Genomic DNA, 16,335 nt, shown 5'->3' with positions numbered 1-16,335 from the left:
CCTATGAGAAAGGACAGGAGTACGTGCTCTGCCCTCAGTAAATGACTTATAGCACTGGGAGGAAAAGAATGATGCAGCGAGATGTCACAAGACTGAGAGAAGAGAAGAATTAGTCAGTTTTAGGTCTCGCGACCTATCGATGCACGCATGCGCATCGAGCGGAGCGAGAATTCAAGTGGCGAAAACATCATGAAACCACCAGCTTTTTGCTGGTGTTTTCATGCAGTTCATGTGAACCACGTGTTCAAACATGAACGCGCATCAGCCTCCCTCCATTTGCCGCACAGCACATCAAAGGGCTTCACCCAGCGTGCGCTCTGCGGCTTCTCCTCCCCTAATTGAATCATGGCCGGCCGCAGGCCGGCAGTACTTTCAGTTTCCCGCTCTGCATTTGGCTTCTCCTCCCCTAATTGAATCATGGCCGGCCACAGGCCGGCCGTACTTTCAGTTTCCCGCTCTGCATTTTTTTGTTGTTGTTGCTCTCTCGTGTCAGCTTTTAACTCCAGATCCGTTATTCCGTTACAGTCAATGGACAGAAGTTAATCTATACGCACCTATAAACAATACATCGGTATTATATATTTGTGTGTTGCTTGTAGGTACATGCAAGTACCAGCGACATTATAATTTTGGGTAGACGTAAACAAGAAATAATGCCGAACCTACATTTATTTCTCTAAATAAAATGGCAGTTCGATGTCCACTTGAAACGTTTTCACGTGCAACAGCTTTACGATTTCTGCAGTATTGTTTAATTGGTATGACCCGATCTCCTGGGCTGCGTTAATTTTAAGAGTCCTGACACTTTATGCGTGAACTTCGGGCGGCCTCCGCTTTATTTTCTTTACTTGCGAAACCTCTCCGGAGTCGTTTTATTCTACTTTTAATGAGTGTCTGGGTACTTCTCCCACACCAGAAGTGCACTTTAAAGGGAAGGAGGTCACGACAGGCGATTGTGATCGATGCGTCTCACTGCCCTGCTATCTGTGACATTGACCCGCCATCGGGATAATTGCCATTGTTCTGCGCAGGATCACACAGCCGTGCTACTAGGGCAGGAACAATCGCCTGTGAGCGGCCACAGAACGGGCCGCTGCTTCCCAGGCTGCGCGCTGCTTGAGAACCTCCGACAGCCCCCGGTTCGCTGACCATTCATTTCCTGCCCTTCCTTAAACCGGCCCATTGTTGGGAGCTCTTTTTTTCTAATTTAGCCATAAATTGGAGCAGCTCGCGCTATGAGCTGTGCTATTTTCTATTTTATCAAGTGTCCCAGACCCTCCTTACTAGGCTAGCTCTGATTGGTGAACAGCTCCTTGCACTGCTTGTGTCTGGTTGAATTTACTGTACATTTATGTGAGTATAGGTACATCAGAGGTGATCTTGCTCTCCTCAAATGTACTACTTTAATGGGTGTTTTGCTAATTTGCATTGCCTATCCCCACCCCCTTCCCGGTCACTCGCACTTTGCATCCGGTTCTGAATTTACAAGCCTGACAGCGAAATTTAGATAAGAAGCCCATGTGCGGTAATGTAAGTTTGTGGATTGTATTGTAATTGCATTTATATAGCGCTTACTACCCCAGACGAGGCGTCGAAGCGCATGCATACAAACAAGGGATGCGTAATTAATCCATACGTCGTTTGCAAACGAATTCGGGTACTTTCCCTCAGTTCTGTTCGCCTCTTAAAATGAAGAAATGAGACACACACGCCCCAAAAACATAAAATTCCTCTTTATTTTTAAACGAGGAGCCCAAAGCAGACACAATAGACCCCAATTCACTCAAGACCCCTCCCGCCACCGCGCTTTATTAGCAGCCTCTTTTCAGCCACAAAGCTGTTAAAAAGAGAGGAAATTAAAGGTAAAAAAAAATGTAAATAAAACAAGCATTGGCATTGCCAATAGGTCTCGCTTGTGGGACCTTATAAGTATTTAGTTTTGCAGCACAATATCCTTGTTGCATAATCGGATATTGTGCTGCAAAACTAAATACTTATAAGGTCCCCAAGCGAGACCTATTGGCAATGCCAATGCTTGTTTAATAGTGTGACTGATTTAAATGTTGTCATGGGATTCACCCACGGAGGAATGCGAGTGGCAGAGGGTCTGGAGGGAGCCCATAATTACACTATCTGCAAGCGCCACACAAATGAAAAAAAATTAGGCACTCAACAGTGTGCGTGATTAAGAAGGACTCTGGATTGGATTAGCTTTGAGCAGCACACAAGGGGAAAGTAGAAACTGAAAGTCAAATAAAAGGGCGTGATACGATGGAATATTAGCTCACTGTACAAATATTTACTGCTGCTAATTCTCAACTAACTGATTGCAAAGCAACAATGGGAAAAATAATGCCAAAACATAATTGCGTCCGTGTCAGGGCCCTAAATTGACGGGCTACAATGCCAAAATGGACAGGCCACGAGTTCTGCCAACTCCCAGAAGTGTTGGGTCAGGCTTCCTACACATTCCCGCACTGGAGCTCAGCTGTGTGCCGGTGCTGCTCTTTAAGGGGGGCCACACGCCAGAAGGACGCAGCTGGTAACACAGAGGTGCCTAATAACTTCTTCCACTTCTGTTGCTTATTCTGCAAAGATGGTTTTCTGTTCTCACCTAGTAGGATGGTGCAGCCAGTGAAGGCGTTCGTTAACTAGGTTTGACATTTCAGGTTAACACTTTAGTACAGACCAACTCAGAGTCATGTTTTCTTCAGTAGTGAGATCCTTGCACCCTCCAACCACCTCAAGGAGATGAGCTATTTCATGCGTGGGAAAAGGGGCAGAAGCAACAGGGATATTTATTTTTGACCCATATTACTTTTAGTCTTTTTCTCATTATTATATTTACCTACTCAGCCACTATATACAAATTCATGCTTACTGACTGAGTCTATTGAACCCGGTGAAAGAATAGCAATGCAAGCAAAATGTAGGCCTCTGAGATGTCGAAAGGTCAAGGAGAAAGTGTCGAGTGGCCTCGTTTTTTAGCCTGAGCAAGACATATATGGGAGCAGACAGGGGCGTTCCTGCTGAGCAGTAATCGAGGGAGGGGGTTTTGGAGAGTAGGGGAGAGAAAGGGAAAATGAGTTCCAGCAGTGGGGAAGATTGCATGCTCCCCCTTTCCTTAGAAATACATCGGGGTAGAGCAGGGGTGAGGATTGAATGCGTTTGCAGACAAAACCTCTTGCAAATGTATTTAATCATTGAAATGTACTGCTGGCTGGTATAATCAGTTCTTGTGGACCCGGAGACAGGGGAGGTACCCGACGCCCAATGATAAATATAGGGGTGCAGAGTGCCACTGTTGCCAGTGCGCCACACTTGTCCCCCATAGTTACTCGACGAGTACCCAAACCCCGTCTCTCCCCACAAACGCACTGCAGATCTGAAGCACCAACTGCGAGGTAGAGCCCCCAGTTTTTACACCTTCTTGGCTCTGAGACTCCCCTCTGTTGCAGTTCTCTAATGCGGCCACGCTCCCTGCGCCTGACTTTAGCCCACTCTCCCCTAGACGTGGCGAGTCTTTCTTTTACTCCCCTTCCCTCTCCACAAAAGGCTCCCTTAGCCCCCACACTTGAGCAGCGCTGCTGGGGTTTACAGGGTCATCGGGATCCCGAGAGTTCACATGGAGCAGATAATCAACCCCCCGAGCTAATTTACGAACAAGCATTGTATAGCCAATAGCCATAGGTCTTGCCTTTGGGAGTGGGACCTTACAACTGTTTAGCAGCCTGGGTGCCGGTCCGGAATTATGGTCAAGATTCTATGCAGTGCATATGGGTGATAATGGCCTATCAGTGACCAGGACATATTGTTGTTCGGGATATTCTTACTGCCTGTAGCCTGAAGTGCGACTTGGTAAGGGGTTGTTCATTGTGCAGTACTGGGAGCCGGACGGCCCTTTATGGCGCTGTTCACAAAGTTAAGGTTTGTGGGGGTTTCTTTCTTGGTGATGGTGGCTTATGTTGGTTATTCACAAGAACACTCTTATGAAGCACTGTGTGTTTGTTTGTAGGCAGTAATGGGAAAACAGAAGGATGCAGAAGAGGAAATGACACAGTGGGTCTGCAAAGCTGCTCTAAGCTGGCATCTCTCGGGGAGGCCTAGCTCAATCCACACCTTGAAGCGCCCATTAATTAATGTCATGGTGGTATCCTATAGGCGTGCAGAGTGCCGCTGTCGTCATTTCATCTTTTTTTCAAAAGGGTCTGTGTTTTGTAACCCTTTACTTTCTCAATCTACTGCTACAATCACTGGAAATTGAACGTTTTATTTTAGTAATTGAATTACTATTGGCTTTTCAATGCACTTCCACATAACTGCCCGAATGCATCGTCATCAGTTAATTTTTTTATTTATGTTTAGACATCCATCATGCAGCACACTTGTCCCCCATAGGTACACGACCAGCACCCAAACCCCGACTCTCCCCGCAAAGGGCCCCAGGTTTACAGACACAGTCTAATGTAGTTCAGGACAGGGCCTGCCTGCCTTCTCACGGGCTCACTTTGGAGCTTTACTTGTGTGAAACAAGAAATCCGCGGGTGTGCTGCGCACAATAAAACGTTTTTTTTACACAAAAGTCAAGCTCCAAAGACCAAAGTGAGCTCGTGAGAAGGCAGGCGTTGTCCTTTAACTTCATTAGACTGCGTCTGCTACCTGCGGGTCACGGCAAGCACTGGAGTGCAGGGAGAGCTCTACTCTGATGAGTAGATTTGTTCAGCACTGTTTAAAAAAAAAAAATTCTGCTACATAAACTCACCTTTACGATGAGGAGAGGAACAAAACTTAATCTACTGCAATCAGGGCGCCAGCCAGCACGAGACGAGGTCTGTGGTGGTAACGTGTGGTCCACGATGGCGCGCTGTGACGTAATGACTGCAGTGCGCTGCGAGTCATGTGACGTCCCTCACACTAACGAAATGACCAATCACTGTCTGCATAAGCCACAGTGATTGGCTATACGTCTTTCACCAAGTGCGCCTGTGGCCACCACCCACGTGGGCAGAGGCGCAACTAGAGCCAAATTTGGGGTGGGGGCTAAGAAAAAATTTCGGGGGGGGGGGGGGGGGCTGAACCTTTAATCAGTAGGCAGAGTGGAGCTGCAGGGCCTCCAACAAGGGGTGAAACAACAGCAAGGCCTAATTAACATTCAAATGGTCTTTTAAAGACCTGTGAAACGTTCGGGTGTGGCTGTGTGTGTGCCCGGGATCTGTCTCATCCCGGGCTGCCACACACGACGGAGGGGTGGGGTGGGGGGGCTGAAGCCCGGTGAGTTCAATGGGTGTTGCGCGCCAGCACGTGGGGCACGCAATGCTTTTCTGCCTTCAGGCTGCGCGGTGTCTCGAACATGTCGGTATCCCTCAAATCTCGACAAGCAGTATCTGGATTGCGACTGCGGCTATAGATTTTCTTACCTGTTTTTAATATGAATCAACTTTGAAATCCAAATAGAATATCGGTGGCTCCATTGTACATCCATGAAACCTCATAGTCGAGATTTGAGGGATACCGTGTGGTATATAAATAAATAATACCGGATCTAGGTTTGACTGGACATAGTAATAACAGATAGCTCAATAAATAAGAGTCAAGATTCGAGGTAGTAGGAGTTTGCAGGTTTAATACAGCATAAAGGACAGGAACAGGACAACCTGCACAGGACTAGGATGGCAGCGCTGCCGGGGACAGGATCAAGGGATAACTTTTAATAACAGTGCACAAGCATATATACTAAAACAGTTGCATTACAATACATACGATAGGCGGAGCAGTGGGTGTGGTCAATAGCAGTCGCGAAAGATAAGGGTGAAAGTGGGTGTAACAGGAGGCGTATACATGGACATGTGATGTAAACGTAACAGAATATGTCATAAATGGGGCGGTAACATGGAGGGGGCTACCTAAGGAGCCGGGACCTCTAACCTAGTGGTGCGCGCAAACTGACAATGACGTGTTACTAGGAGAAGCTGGGGGCTATGACTTCTGCGCTAGGAGCAGAGACTGAAGTCTGGAGAGTCAGGGCGACATGTACCTAAACACTATCTAGTATCTGATGTTTAGAGAACATGTTGATAGAATCCAAAAGTTATCGGGGTAAAGGCTAACAGACTCTAAGACTGGTGCATGCATTATTCTACATGTAGTGCGTGTTGAGGAATATTAAATGACCATAAATCCAGTATTTCTCTTACATGGAGACGTAAAGGCTAGACGATGACGGAAACTATTGATGCGATTCAGTAGCTTAGGAATGCAGAGAAGGAGGGCTGGACTGATAACTAGAATCATAACATACTTTTGGCAGACTAGCAGGCAGAGCCAGGCCAAGCCGGGCACTGTGAGGCAGGAAGTAAGTGAAGGGTCAGGAATACAGGTGGGGGCTGTATCGCTCCTCAGCGAGGGCTCAGGAGACAGGAGCTGAATCTGGTGTCCGGGCCCTTTTGAGGCCTAGAAACGGGGACTTTTCGATGAAATAACGTGCACACTGAGAAACGTGGCAACGTAGCTTTACATAGGCCTAATACTCGTAGCTTTCACGAGAACTGGAAACTGGCATACTAGAGATGGACACAACTGTAATTGCGTCTTTAATCAAACATGGGGAATACATATGCATATTAATCATGCACACATAACATAAGATGGGGAACACGTAGGGACACAGAACATGGCAAAATTTACTTTTCCACATTCCCTCCTTGTCACTACGTTTCCATCAGGAAACATCAATATTCATGATACCATTTATCATTTCATACAGTATCATTTGCTCGTCTCGGATTTTCTTGGAACGGGATTTAGAACGGGACTCGGGACTAGGAATACAAGAGGTAGCACAAATGCCGCAAATCGCAGGGCCACATTGTATACAGAGGCAGCAACTGAATATGATCGCTACTGCAATACCTAGAAAGGACAACACTTTCCATCCCCAGGCGGAAATTATATTCCAGAACCAACCGGACCATGTCCAGGTGCCTGGATCTTGGTGTAACATATGGGCTATTTTATGGAGTCTGGTTATAGCTGAATAAACAGACGGCGCGTTATTAGGAATGAAAATGCAGCAACTAGATCCGATGACTCTACATGCCCTGCCCCTATCGGCCAGTATGACGTCAAGGACGAGACGATTCTGGAGCACGACAATTCTCATAAAGGATTGCTCTTCGGTTAAGTTACCTAGAGCAGAGGTAGTCTCAATCACTACTGCTTCAAGTGTTCTGGTTAATCTACGTATCAGTTTACTGTTCACGACAGTACCTAAGTAGGGGAAGACACCTTTATTGATATCTATGTATTGTTCTAGAGCAGTTTCAGTATAATCGACAATCGGGAGGTCTCTCTTGTGTCTAGTATGTACTAGGTTGGAATTCCTATGATAGTCAGGTGGGGCTAGAAAAACTGGTGGCAGTAGGAAGGAAATGTAACAGGTTCCCTCCCAATCGAGGGGCAGACGAACATATGCGGTCTGACCACAAACAAAATAAGAATGACGTGAAGCTTTAAAAATAGATTTCCTACTGTCACTATACTTGACAATAGTAGTACAATCACTATGTCCTACATGTACGGAACCATTCTTTCGGACACATAATTCGCCTTTAACTGGTAATACTGACATAGCAGGTAAGTCTGGAGTAGTATCAGACTGAACATTCAGGACCATGAAATTCGAAGAATAATTACCTAAATTATAAACTTCATTTTCTAGATCTAACCCTGTTCTGTGGGGAAGACCTTGCTTGTCTGGAAAACATGTACTGTTAAGAAAAGACATATCTGTTGAGGATGACGTTAACGTGGACCATGCTCCACATGAACCGTTATGTGAAAATGGATAAGGAAAGAGTGGCAGAACTCCCTTCGGTGTCTGGAAAGGGGGGAGTCGACCACACACCCAACAATTAGTGGCATTGCTGGTCTGGTGTGAATAATGTAACATGCGGATAAAGGAATTATTTCGCATAGCAAGACGATAAGAGAGTTCATGAGGAGGCAGATCACTAAACGTGTGTTCTACTGTAGTATTAGAAGACTTATTTACATGAGAAATTGGAAAACATAAATAAAATGCATAACTCGTGCAGGTAATCATAAGGCTGAAAAACAATATGAAACTTAGAAAAACGATATATCGGATTGAGTTTTGACTAACTCTCTCACTATGGGGGTCTATTTTATACATGTCAGAAACCGGTCTAACCGTTTCACCTAGGGGAGGACTTAGACAATCAAACTGGCTGACTTATTTTACTAGACCTTAATTTTAACTTATACTCCTGTTGCGGAGTTTTCTCTAACAGGGAGGGATTTGTATCATTGTCTTTTGCGGGACAGTCCTTGAGAATAGTACTTTGGCAGTCTTTGAAATCCTCGGAAATGTTCTTGGAAACAGTCTTTAGTCCATAAAATTTCTTTACATGCGACAGATGCACCCAGCCCTTCCTGCCTTCCAGCTTGACGGCAGTACGGGTGGCCAGGAGTACTTGTTTTGGCTCCTTCCAGCGGGGCTCCAGCGGACTTGAACGATCAAAGTTCCTTACAAGAACCAGACTTCCGGGAACGATTTCATGCGGTGCCACCTCGGTATTGTCTGGAAATGCGGCGGCAACCTGTGAATGACAAGAGTGTAGGGCAGACATCAAGGAAGCCAGGTAATCTGTCAGCATATTACTTGAAACATCTGTAATACTTCGGGGTCTAGGTGTACCCCACATATTAGGGGGGCGGCCGAATACGACCTCGTACGGGGACAGACCTGATCTGGAATGTGCGACCATGCGCATATAAAACAGAGCGACTGGCAGAGCTACCAGCCAGTCTACACCTTTCTCTTTACAAATTTTGGCAATACGGATTTTCAGGGTCTGGTTATGTCTCTCTACTAGACCGGCTGCTTCAGGATGGCGTACACAATGGAACTTCCACTGGTACCCTAACAAAAGGGAAACGTGTTTCATCAGTTCAGATGAAAATGGCTGGCCGTTATCAGAATATACGACCCTAGGGAGTCCATAACGGGGGAAGAATTCACGAACCAACTGCTTGGCAGTGGTCGTGGCTGTGTAATCTGGGACTGGATATGCTTCTGTCCACCTGGACAAAGCGCATACAACTACAAGGACATACTTGAAACCTCGACATCGCTCCATCTGAATATAATCCATCTGGAGGACTTCAAAAGGGTGGTCAGGGGGCTGGAATCCACCTTGTTCCACCGGGACACTTTTACCTGGATTAAACTGGCAACATATCATACAGGTACGGACTTTCTGCTTAGCTGCAGCTCGTAAATGCTTGTTGAACCAAATGTTCTGGATACTGTCTAACATAGCTTTTTCTCCTAAATGTGCTGGACTATGTGCGGTATTGATAATGACTTGAACCATAGAGTCGGGGAGAAACCATGTGGCTTTACCCTTCGTTACCCATCCCTGATCTGTCTGGACCCCTCCTTGTTCGGACCATTTCTTGATTTCATCGGGAGTAGCATGTAACTGGATATCTATGACATCTTGAGTGGGGTCCTTAACTGTCATACAAGTAGTCTGTTCTAGAATGGATGTCGGTGTCTTGTTAACTGGTATATCTGGTGTCTGTGCTGTAAGCTTGGCTGTGCGATCTGCTAGATCATTACCTTGGGAAATAATGTCAGTAACTTTCGTGTGTGCTTTGCACTTCATGATAGCGATAGATGTCGGTAAGTGTATAGCATCTAACAGAGCTTGAATAAGGAGACCATGCTGAATCTTGGTTCCATGAGAAGTCATGAAACCTCTTTCTTGCCAGAGCACTCCAAAGTCGTGTACGACTCCAAATGCGTAGCGTGAATCTGTATATATGTTAACTTTCAGGTTCTTGGCGTGTATGCAGGCTTGTGTCAGAGCAACTAGCTCTGCTGCTTGAGCAGACAGGGTGTCAATACGGTGTGTTTCTATAACTTCAGTGTCAGTAGTCACTGCATACGCGGCTACTAGTTCTCCTGTACTTGTTCTCATACATGAACCATCCACATAAAGTGTCAGGTCGGGATCTAGTAATGGAATATCTGTCAGATCTTGTCTTGGCTTTGTCATAGTGTTAACTACTTCCACACAGTCGTGTGTGGCCGGATTCAAAATAACTGACGGTAACAGTGTAGCAGGATTTAGAACGTTGCAGCGTCTGATTTCTATGTGTGGCTGGAACAGTGTCAGTTCATAACCTGTTAAACGTGCAATTGTCAAGTGCTGAGTCTGTGTTCGGTTTAAGAGAACTTCCACGGAGTGTGGAACTTGTACTGTCAGGGAATGTCCTAATACTATGGAATCACTTTGTCTGATAGCTAGTGCTGTGGCTGCAACTGACTTGAGGCACGCAGGCAGAGCCTGGGCTACAGGATCTAATGTGCTAGAGAAATAAGCACAGGGCTTGTATTGTCCTGCTTGATCTTGTGTGAGAACAGATAATGCTGTACCATCACGTTCTGTGACAAAAAGTGTAAAAGGCTTACTGTAGTTCGGTGTAGCTAGAACAGGAGCTTGGCATAGAGCTTTCTTTAGCTCATTGAAACTAAGTGTATGTTCAGATGTCCAAGGGAGAACAGTCGATACGGCTGCCTCCTGTGTCGTTAACTGTATCAGTGGTTTAGCTAGAAATGCATACTGAGGAATCCATTGTCTGCAATAAGAAGTAAGGCCGATAAAAGCACGTACCTCCTTCTGTGTCTTGGGCTGAGGAAGACTCGCTATTAACTGGATACGGTCTGGTGTCAACTGCCTACCCCACTTGGACAGTAAGTGGCCTAAGTAGATCACTTGCTGGACACAGAATTGAAGCTTCGAAGGGGACACCTTGTGCCCCATCTCGGCAAGGAAATACAAGACTGTAAGTGATGCTCGCTCGCAAGCACGTTCAGAACGGGCTGTGATCAGTAGATCATCGACATACTGGAGCAGGGCAGTGTCAGTTGGCATGTGAATGCTGTCTAGTTGTCTCTTAAGTGCTTGACTGTAAATACTAGGACTTTCTGTGAAACCTTGAGGAGCTCGTGTGAATTTATAGCTCCTTCCATTTAAACAAAATCCGAAAAGAAACTGGCTGTCTGGATGAATGGGGACACTGAAAAACGCGTTCTTGAGGTCTATGACTGTGAAAAATGTGGCTTCGGAATCAATGGCTGTCAATAGGGAAGAGATATCTGGGACAACTGGGTACTGGGGAATAATACATTTATTGAGTTCTCGAAGGTCAATCACTAATCGATATACTGGGGGTGCATTTGGATCAGTACGTTTCATGACTGGAATGATCGGAGAATTACATACATTGGAGTCAGTTTCTACAACTACTCCTTGAGCCATGAGCTCGTCAATAATTTTGGATAAGGCTGCTACAGCCTCAGGTGGTAATCTGTACTGTCTGATTCGTGGTAACACTACACCTGGTTTGAGAGTCACACGATGGGGTGTGATTTGCATGAAACCAACATCAGTTGGACCTTGCGCCCATAGATGCTGTGGAACATTTGACAATCTCGGATCGAAATCTCGTAATACATAGTGACCCTTGAAGTCACGTAAAAACAAACGTATTCCCTCTGGGGAGCAGCAAATAACTGCACCTAATTCTTTCAGTGTCTTAATGCCTAACAAATTTTCTGGACATGACTTCGTAAGTAACAGATCAGTAGTGCGGGACAATGGACCTACTTCTAGAGTAACTGGCTTAGATATCTCGTTTACAATAGGCTTTCCTGAAAATCCAAGGGAAACATTTCTAGAGCCTGAGAGCGGAGCCCCTGGAACTTCGGCGTGACTTATAGTCGTCCTACTTGCCCCTGTATCAATCAGAAACTTTCTGTCTTTCCCCAGTACCTGACTATGAACATAGGGACCTTCTTGATCTACAGGAATCTCGATGAGAGGCAAGCCTACCTCCCTCTCTAGGCTGTTTCATGAGTACTGTTGATACTCTGGATACTCTGTCTGAGCATACTGATACATCTGCTGTGTAACATGCTGTGTTGCAGCAATAGGCTGCAGTGCTGGAACTGTCTGTTGTGTATTCTGTGGCTGAGAAGTCTGTGAAACTTGTTCTTGTCTAGGCGGACGTGGTCTTTCTTTAGTTTTACCAGTAGCTATATTATGTTTCAGAACTGCACACTCGTTTATGAAATGACCTGGCTGTTTACAATAATTACATGTCCCTTTAACGGGAACTGCAGGATGACTGGCTTGATTCGGACCCCTCTTCTGACTGTCTTGTGGAACAGACTGTGCAACTAGTACTTTCATTTTCGTGTCTTTCATACGTTTTCTCTCGTGATCTTGCTCTTCTCTGATTCTATTCTGGTGGTACTGGAGCATCTGTAACATCTGGGACGGGGTACTAGCTTGCCATGTACTTTCGACCTTTAAAACTCGATTCTTAACTTGTGGACTTGAATTCTCGACTAATTTAGTAACAAAAAGATGAGGGTATGACTCGCTACTCATCTTCAATCCACTGTTTATAATGAAACATTTCTCAAACCTAGAATAAAAATCACTAGTGTCTTCGTCTTGTTTCTGTTTACAGGCTGAGATTGCATCCCAGTCTTCCTTTTTAGTGGCTAACAATCTGGGCAAAACTTGTATTAACAGTTCTGGTAATTCTTTACATTTCTCTCCAAGACCGGTACCTGGTACTCGTATCTTATCTTCAGCTTCTAGAACTGCCCAATCGATCTTTTTCTCTCCCACCTCCCATTCTTTTTCCTTGAGTTTTTCATATACCCCTGCGGGCAATAGGACTTTTAACATTTTAATAATATCCGGATACGTGTATTCTCCCATACGGAGCACGTCTTTTAACTCTCGGTGGAACCCTGCTGGATCTTTGTCGTGACAAGGAATTAATTTCTTCATCTCTAAGAGTTCCATCTTTGTAATCGGGGTGTAAACAAATACTCTTTGCATTTCACCATCTGCTGTCCTGACTGGGTGTACTTCTCGTAACGGATTCTGTCTATCTATGTAAAACGGTTTACTTTCTGGGGGTGAGACATGAACAAAATGCGGGTTCAGGAACGTTCTATATTTATGGCGCTGTTCTAGAATGACACTAATTAAATCGGTACTTAAACCTTTCCATCTATACTGGAGTAACTCGTTCAGGACATCATGTAACGGACCTGGATCGGAATGTTGACCCTCATAGAGTGTAATGAGGTGCTGGACCATATACATACCCACCAGTCGCTGCTCGGCTGGGGGCAATTTCAGAAACATTTGTGCCACTATTTCGTCTGGAAAAGTGGTAGAATCAGTAATCCATCGGACTGCTGATCGGGCTAATTCTTGTTCATGCATAGTACTTAATTCACTATAACCGATTCGTGATTTCAGAATGTGATCGGTAGCTTGAAATACTTGTTCTAGAGAACCTTGTTCTGGTGCTGGATGATGAAAAACTGACTTGCGTTCTAGGCGTAAATGGCGATCTGGAAATCTAGACTTTCCTACATACGCTATTCTGGCGGGATTCTCGTCCTCTACCTCTTCAGTAGAAGAGTCATTCTCTTTCTCGCTTACTTGTGCTGCTTTACATTGTTCGTGTAACTTTATTATTTCCTTACGAATTCTCTTGTACATACTCTCTATACTACTGATAGTTCTGTGTTTACCCTCGGCTATATTATCACTCCACCTTGTCAGGACTTTCATTTCGGTCGGATCTTTAGTCGGGGAATCTTGTTCCCGGATTAAACAATTAATCAGAAACTTTAATATCATGAGCTGGATCTCAGCTTTCCTTTGAGACATGGCTTCGCCAATACTTTCTGGATCATCCCCTGTACGGATGAAACGATATATTCTGTCTAGATCTTCTTTCATATCTGGTAGGGTGTCCAAATACCCGGTCACCCGTCTTACACGTATGGAGTATATAACTGTACTATCATCGCCTGTGACTGGATCATAGCGGCATTCAGTAAGAGCTCGTCGGATTTCTGCAACGGACTTATATTTGGGCGTACGCTGTAACGCACGTTCATGTAACTCGATTGTTCCTAGACGTCTACTTGGCGGCGGGGTACCAGGAGGACCTCCTCCTGCGGCCCCTATACTGGAATCATCGACTGATACTCTTCGTGCTGGCAGAGTGACTGATGTGGCGGGGATTTGTACTACTGGCTGGACCGGGGGTACCGTAGCAGGTACTGCAAGAGGTGCCCCGGTGACTGAAGGAGCAGGATTTACATTATTTACAGGAGCTGGTGGAACAGGATTTGCATATTCTGGGACTGTGTCGTCCAAATAGGACGAGAGAAAAATATCAGCTGCGGTCGGTTTGTGACGTAGCTTGGTCGGAACTAATGGTGGCGGAAAATTACTGGATGCCTCCGGGGTTGCTTTTGGCAAGCCCTCGGCAAGAAGAGGATACATACCCTTTATAAGGGCATGCCTCTGTCTGTCTAACTGTTCGGTTTTAACTTGTTCACCTATCTCGATTAATTCCCTTTCGTGGGCTCTTTCTATGGATTCTCTACTTAATTCTGACTTTCTGATTTCTTTTTCGGTTCTCTTATGAGATTCTTTGCGCCATAACTCGATGGCATCTTTCTGTGACTGTCTGGCTTTCTTTTTCCATAATGCTTCTTCTACTCGCATGATGCACTCGGCATCCCACGTACCTGATACGGGCCATCTATACTTTTCCTCTAACTGTTTGGTGTACTCCACCCATAAATCTAGATATAATATGGCACTTATGCCATGCTTCTGATACATAAAATGACCTGGACTGTCCCTAGGCGGGACAGGAACTGCTTCTTCTAACAGACCTTTTCTAGTTCTTAACTGACGTAGTTTGGAAAACAAAGGCATGACTGGACTGTAATCTAGACACAATTACAATAAACAATGAACACGATAATTACACCACTTTCATACCACGACATTAAAATACATGAAGAACATTTAAAAATAACAGTCTGAACAGAATACTACCTGGAATACTGAAAACAGAATACATGAATTTTCTCGAGAACAGAACTGACTAGAACAGAAACTAGATGCACTGCTGAAACAGTACGAAACTTACCGGTCTCATAAAGAGACACGTCAGGACCCGCATCCACCGGAGTGGACACTTCGTTTTGGGTCTGTGTACCACCAAAACCCACGGACCAGAGTCAATTAGATTGACCCTGTCTAGATACTACCCCAGCAACGGTACTCACCGGGCAGCAAGAATGGAAGGCCTCGGACTGGACTGGACTGCTTCGACGCCGGACGAACGAACTTCGGACTTCTGTTACGGGTGGGCCTCCGGATACCTCGGACCTTGGACTCTCGGCTTGGGCTCTGGTCGGGACTCGCCGCGTTCCTCCACCGCCTCGTCTGGATGCTGGACCGCAACCTCCGTCTCCTCCGTGGGCCTGAGGGATACTTGAAGCAGAAATATCTGCCGGTGCGCAGAAGAGTTCCGTCACGGCTGCAGAGGGTCAGGGGGCATACGTGGCTTCACCGGCGCGTGGGGAAAGGGCAAGTCCCTGTTCGGGCGCCATTATGTGGTATATAAATAAATAATACCGGATCTAGGTTTGACTGGACATAGTAATAACAGATAGCTCAATAAATAAGAGTCAAGATTCGAGGTAGTAGGAGTTTGCAGGTTTAATACAGCATAAAGGACAGGAACAGGACAACCTGCACAGGACTAGGATGGCAGCGCTGCCGGGGACAGGATCAAGGGATAACTTTTAATAACAGTGCACAAGCATATATACTAAAACAGTTGCATTACAATACATACGATAGGCGGAGCAGTGGGTGTGGTCAATAGCAGTCGCGAAAGATAAGGGTGAAAGTGGGTGTAACAGGAGGCGTATACATGGACATGTGATGTAAACGTAACAGAATATGTCATAAATGGGGCGGTAACATGGAGGGGGCTACCTAAGGAGCCGGGACCTCGAACCTAGTGGTGCGCGCAAACTGACAATGACGTGTTACTAGGAGAAGCTGGGGGCTATGACTTCTGCGCTAGGAGCAGAGACTGAAGTCTGGAGAGTCAGGGCGACATGTACCTAAACACTATCTAGTATCTGATGTTTAGAGAACATGTTGATAGAATCCAAAAGTTATCGGGGTAAAGGCTAACAGACTCTAAGACTGGTGCATGCATTATTCTACATGTAGTGCGTGTTGAGGAATATTAAATGACCATAAATACAGTATTTCTCTTACATGGAGACGTAAAGGCTAGACGATGACGGAAACTATTGATGCGATTCAGTAGCTTAGGAATGCAGAGAAGGAGGGCTGGACTGATAACTAGAATCATAACATACTTTTGGCAGAC

Source organism: Lissotriton helveticus, chromosome 7, assembly GCF_964261635.1.
Source record: "Lissotriton helveticus chromosome 7, aLisHel1.1, whole genome shotgun sequence".
Classification (NCBI taxonomy): Eukaryota; Metazoa; Chordata; class Amphibia; order Caudata; family Salamandridae; genus Lissotriton; species Lissotriton helveticus.
This window is presented reverse-complemented; position numbering follows the sequence as displayed.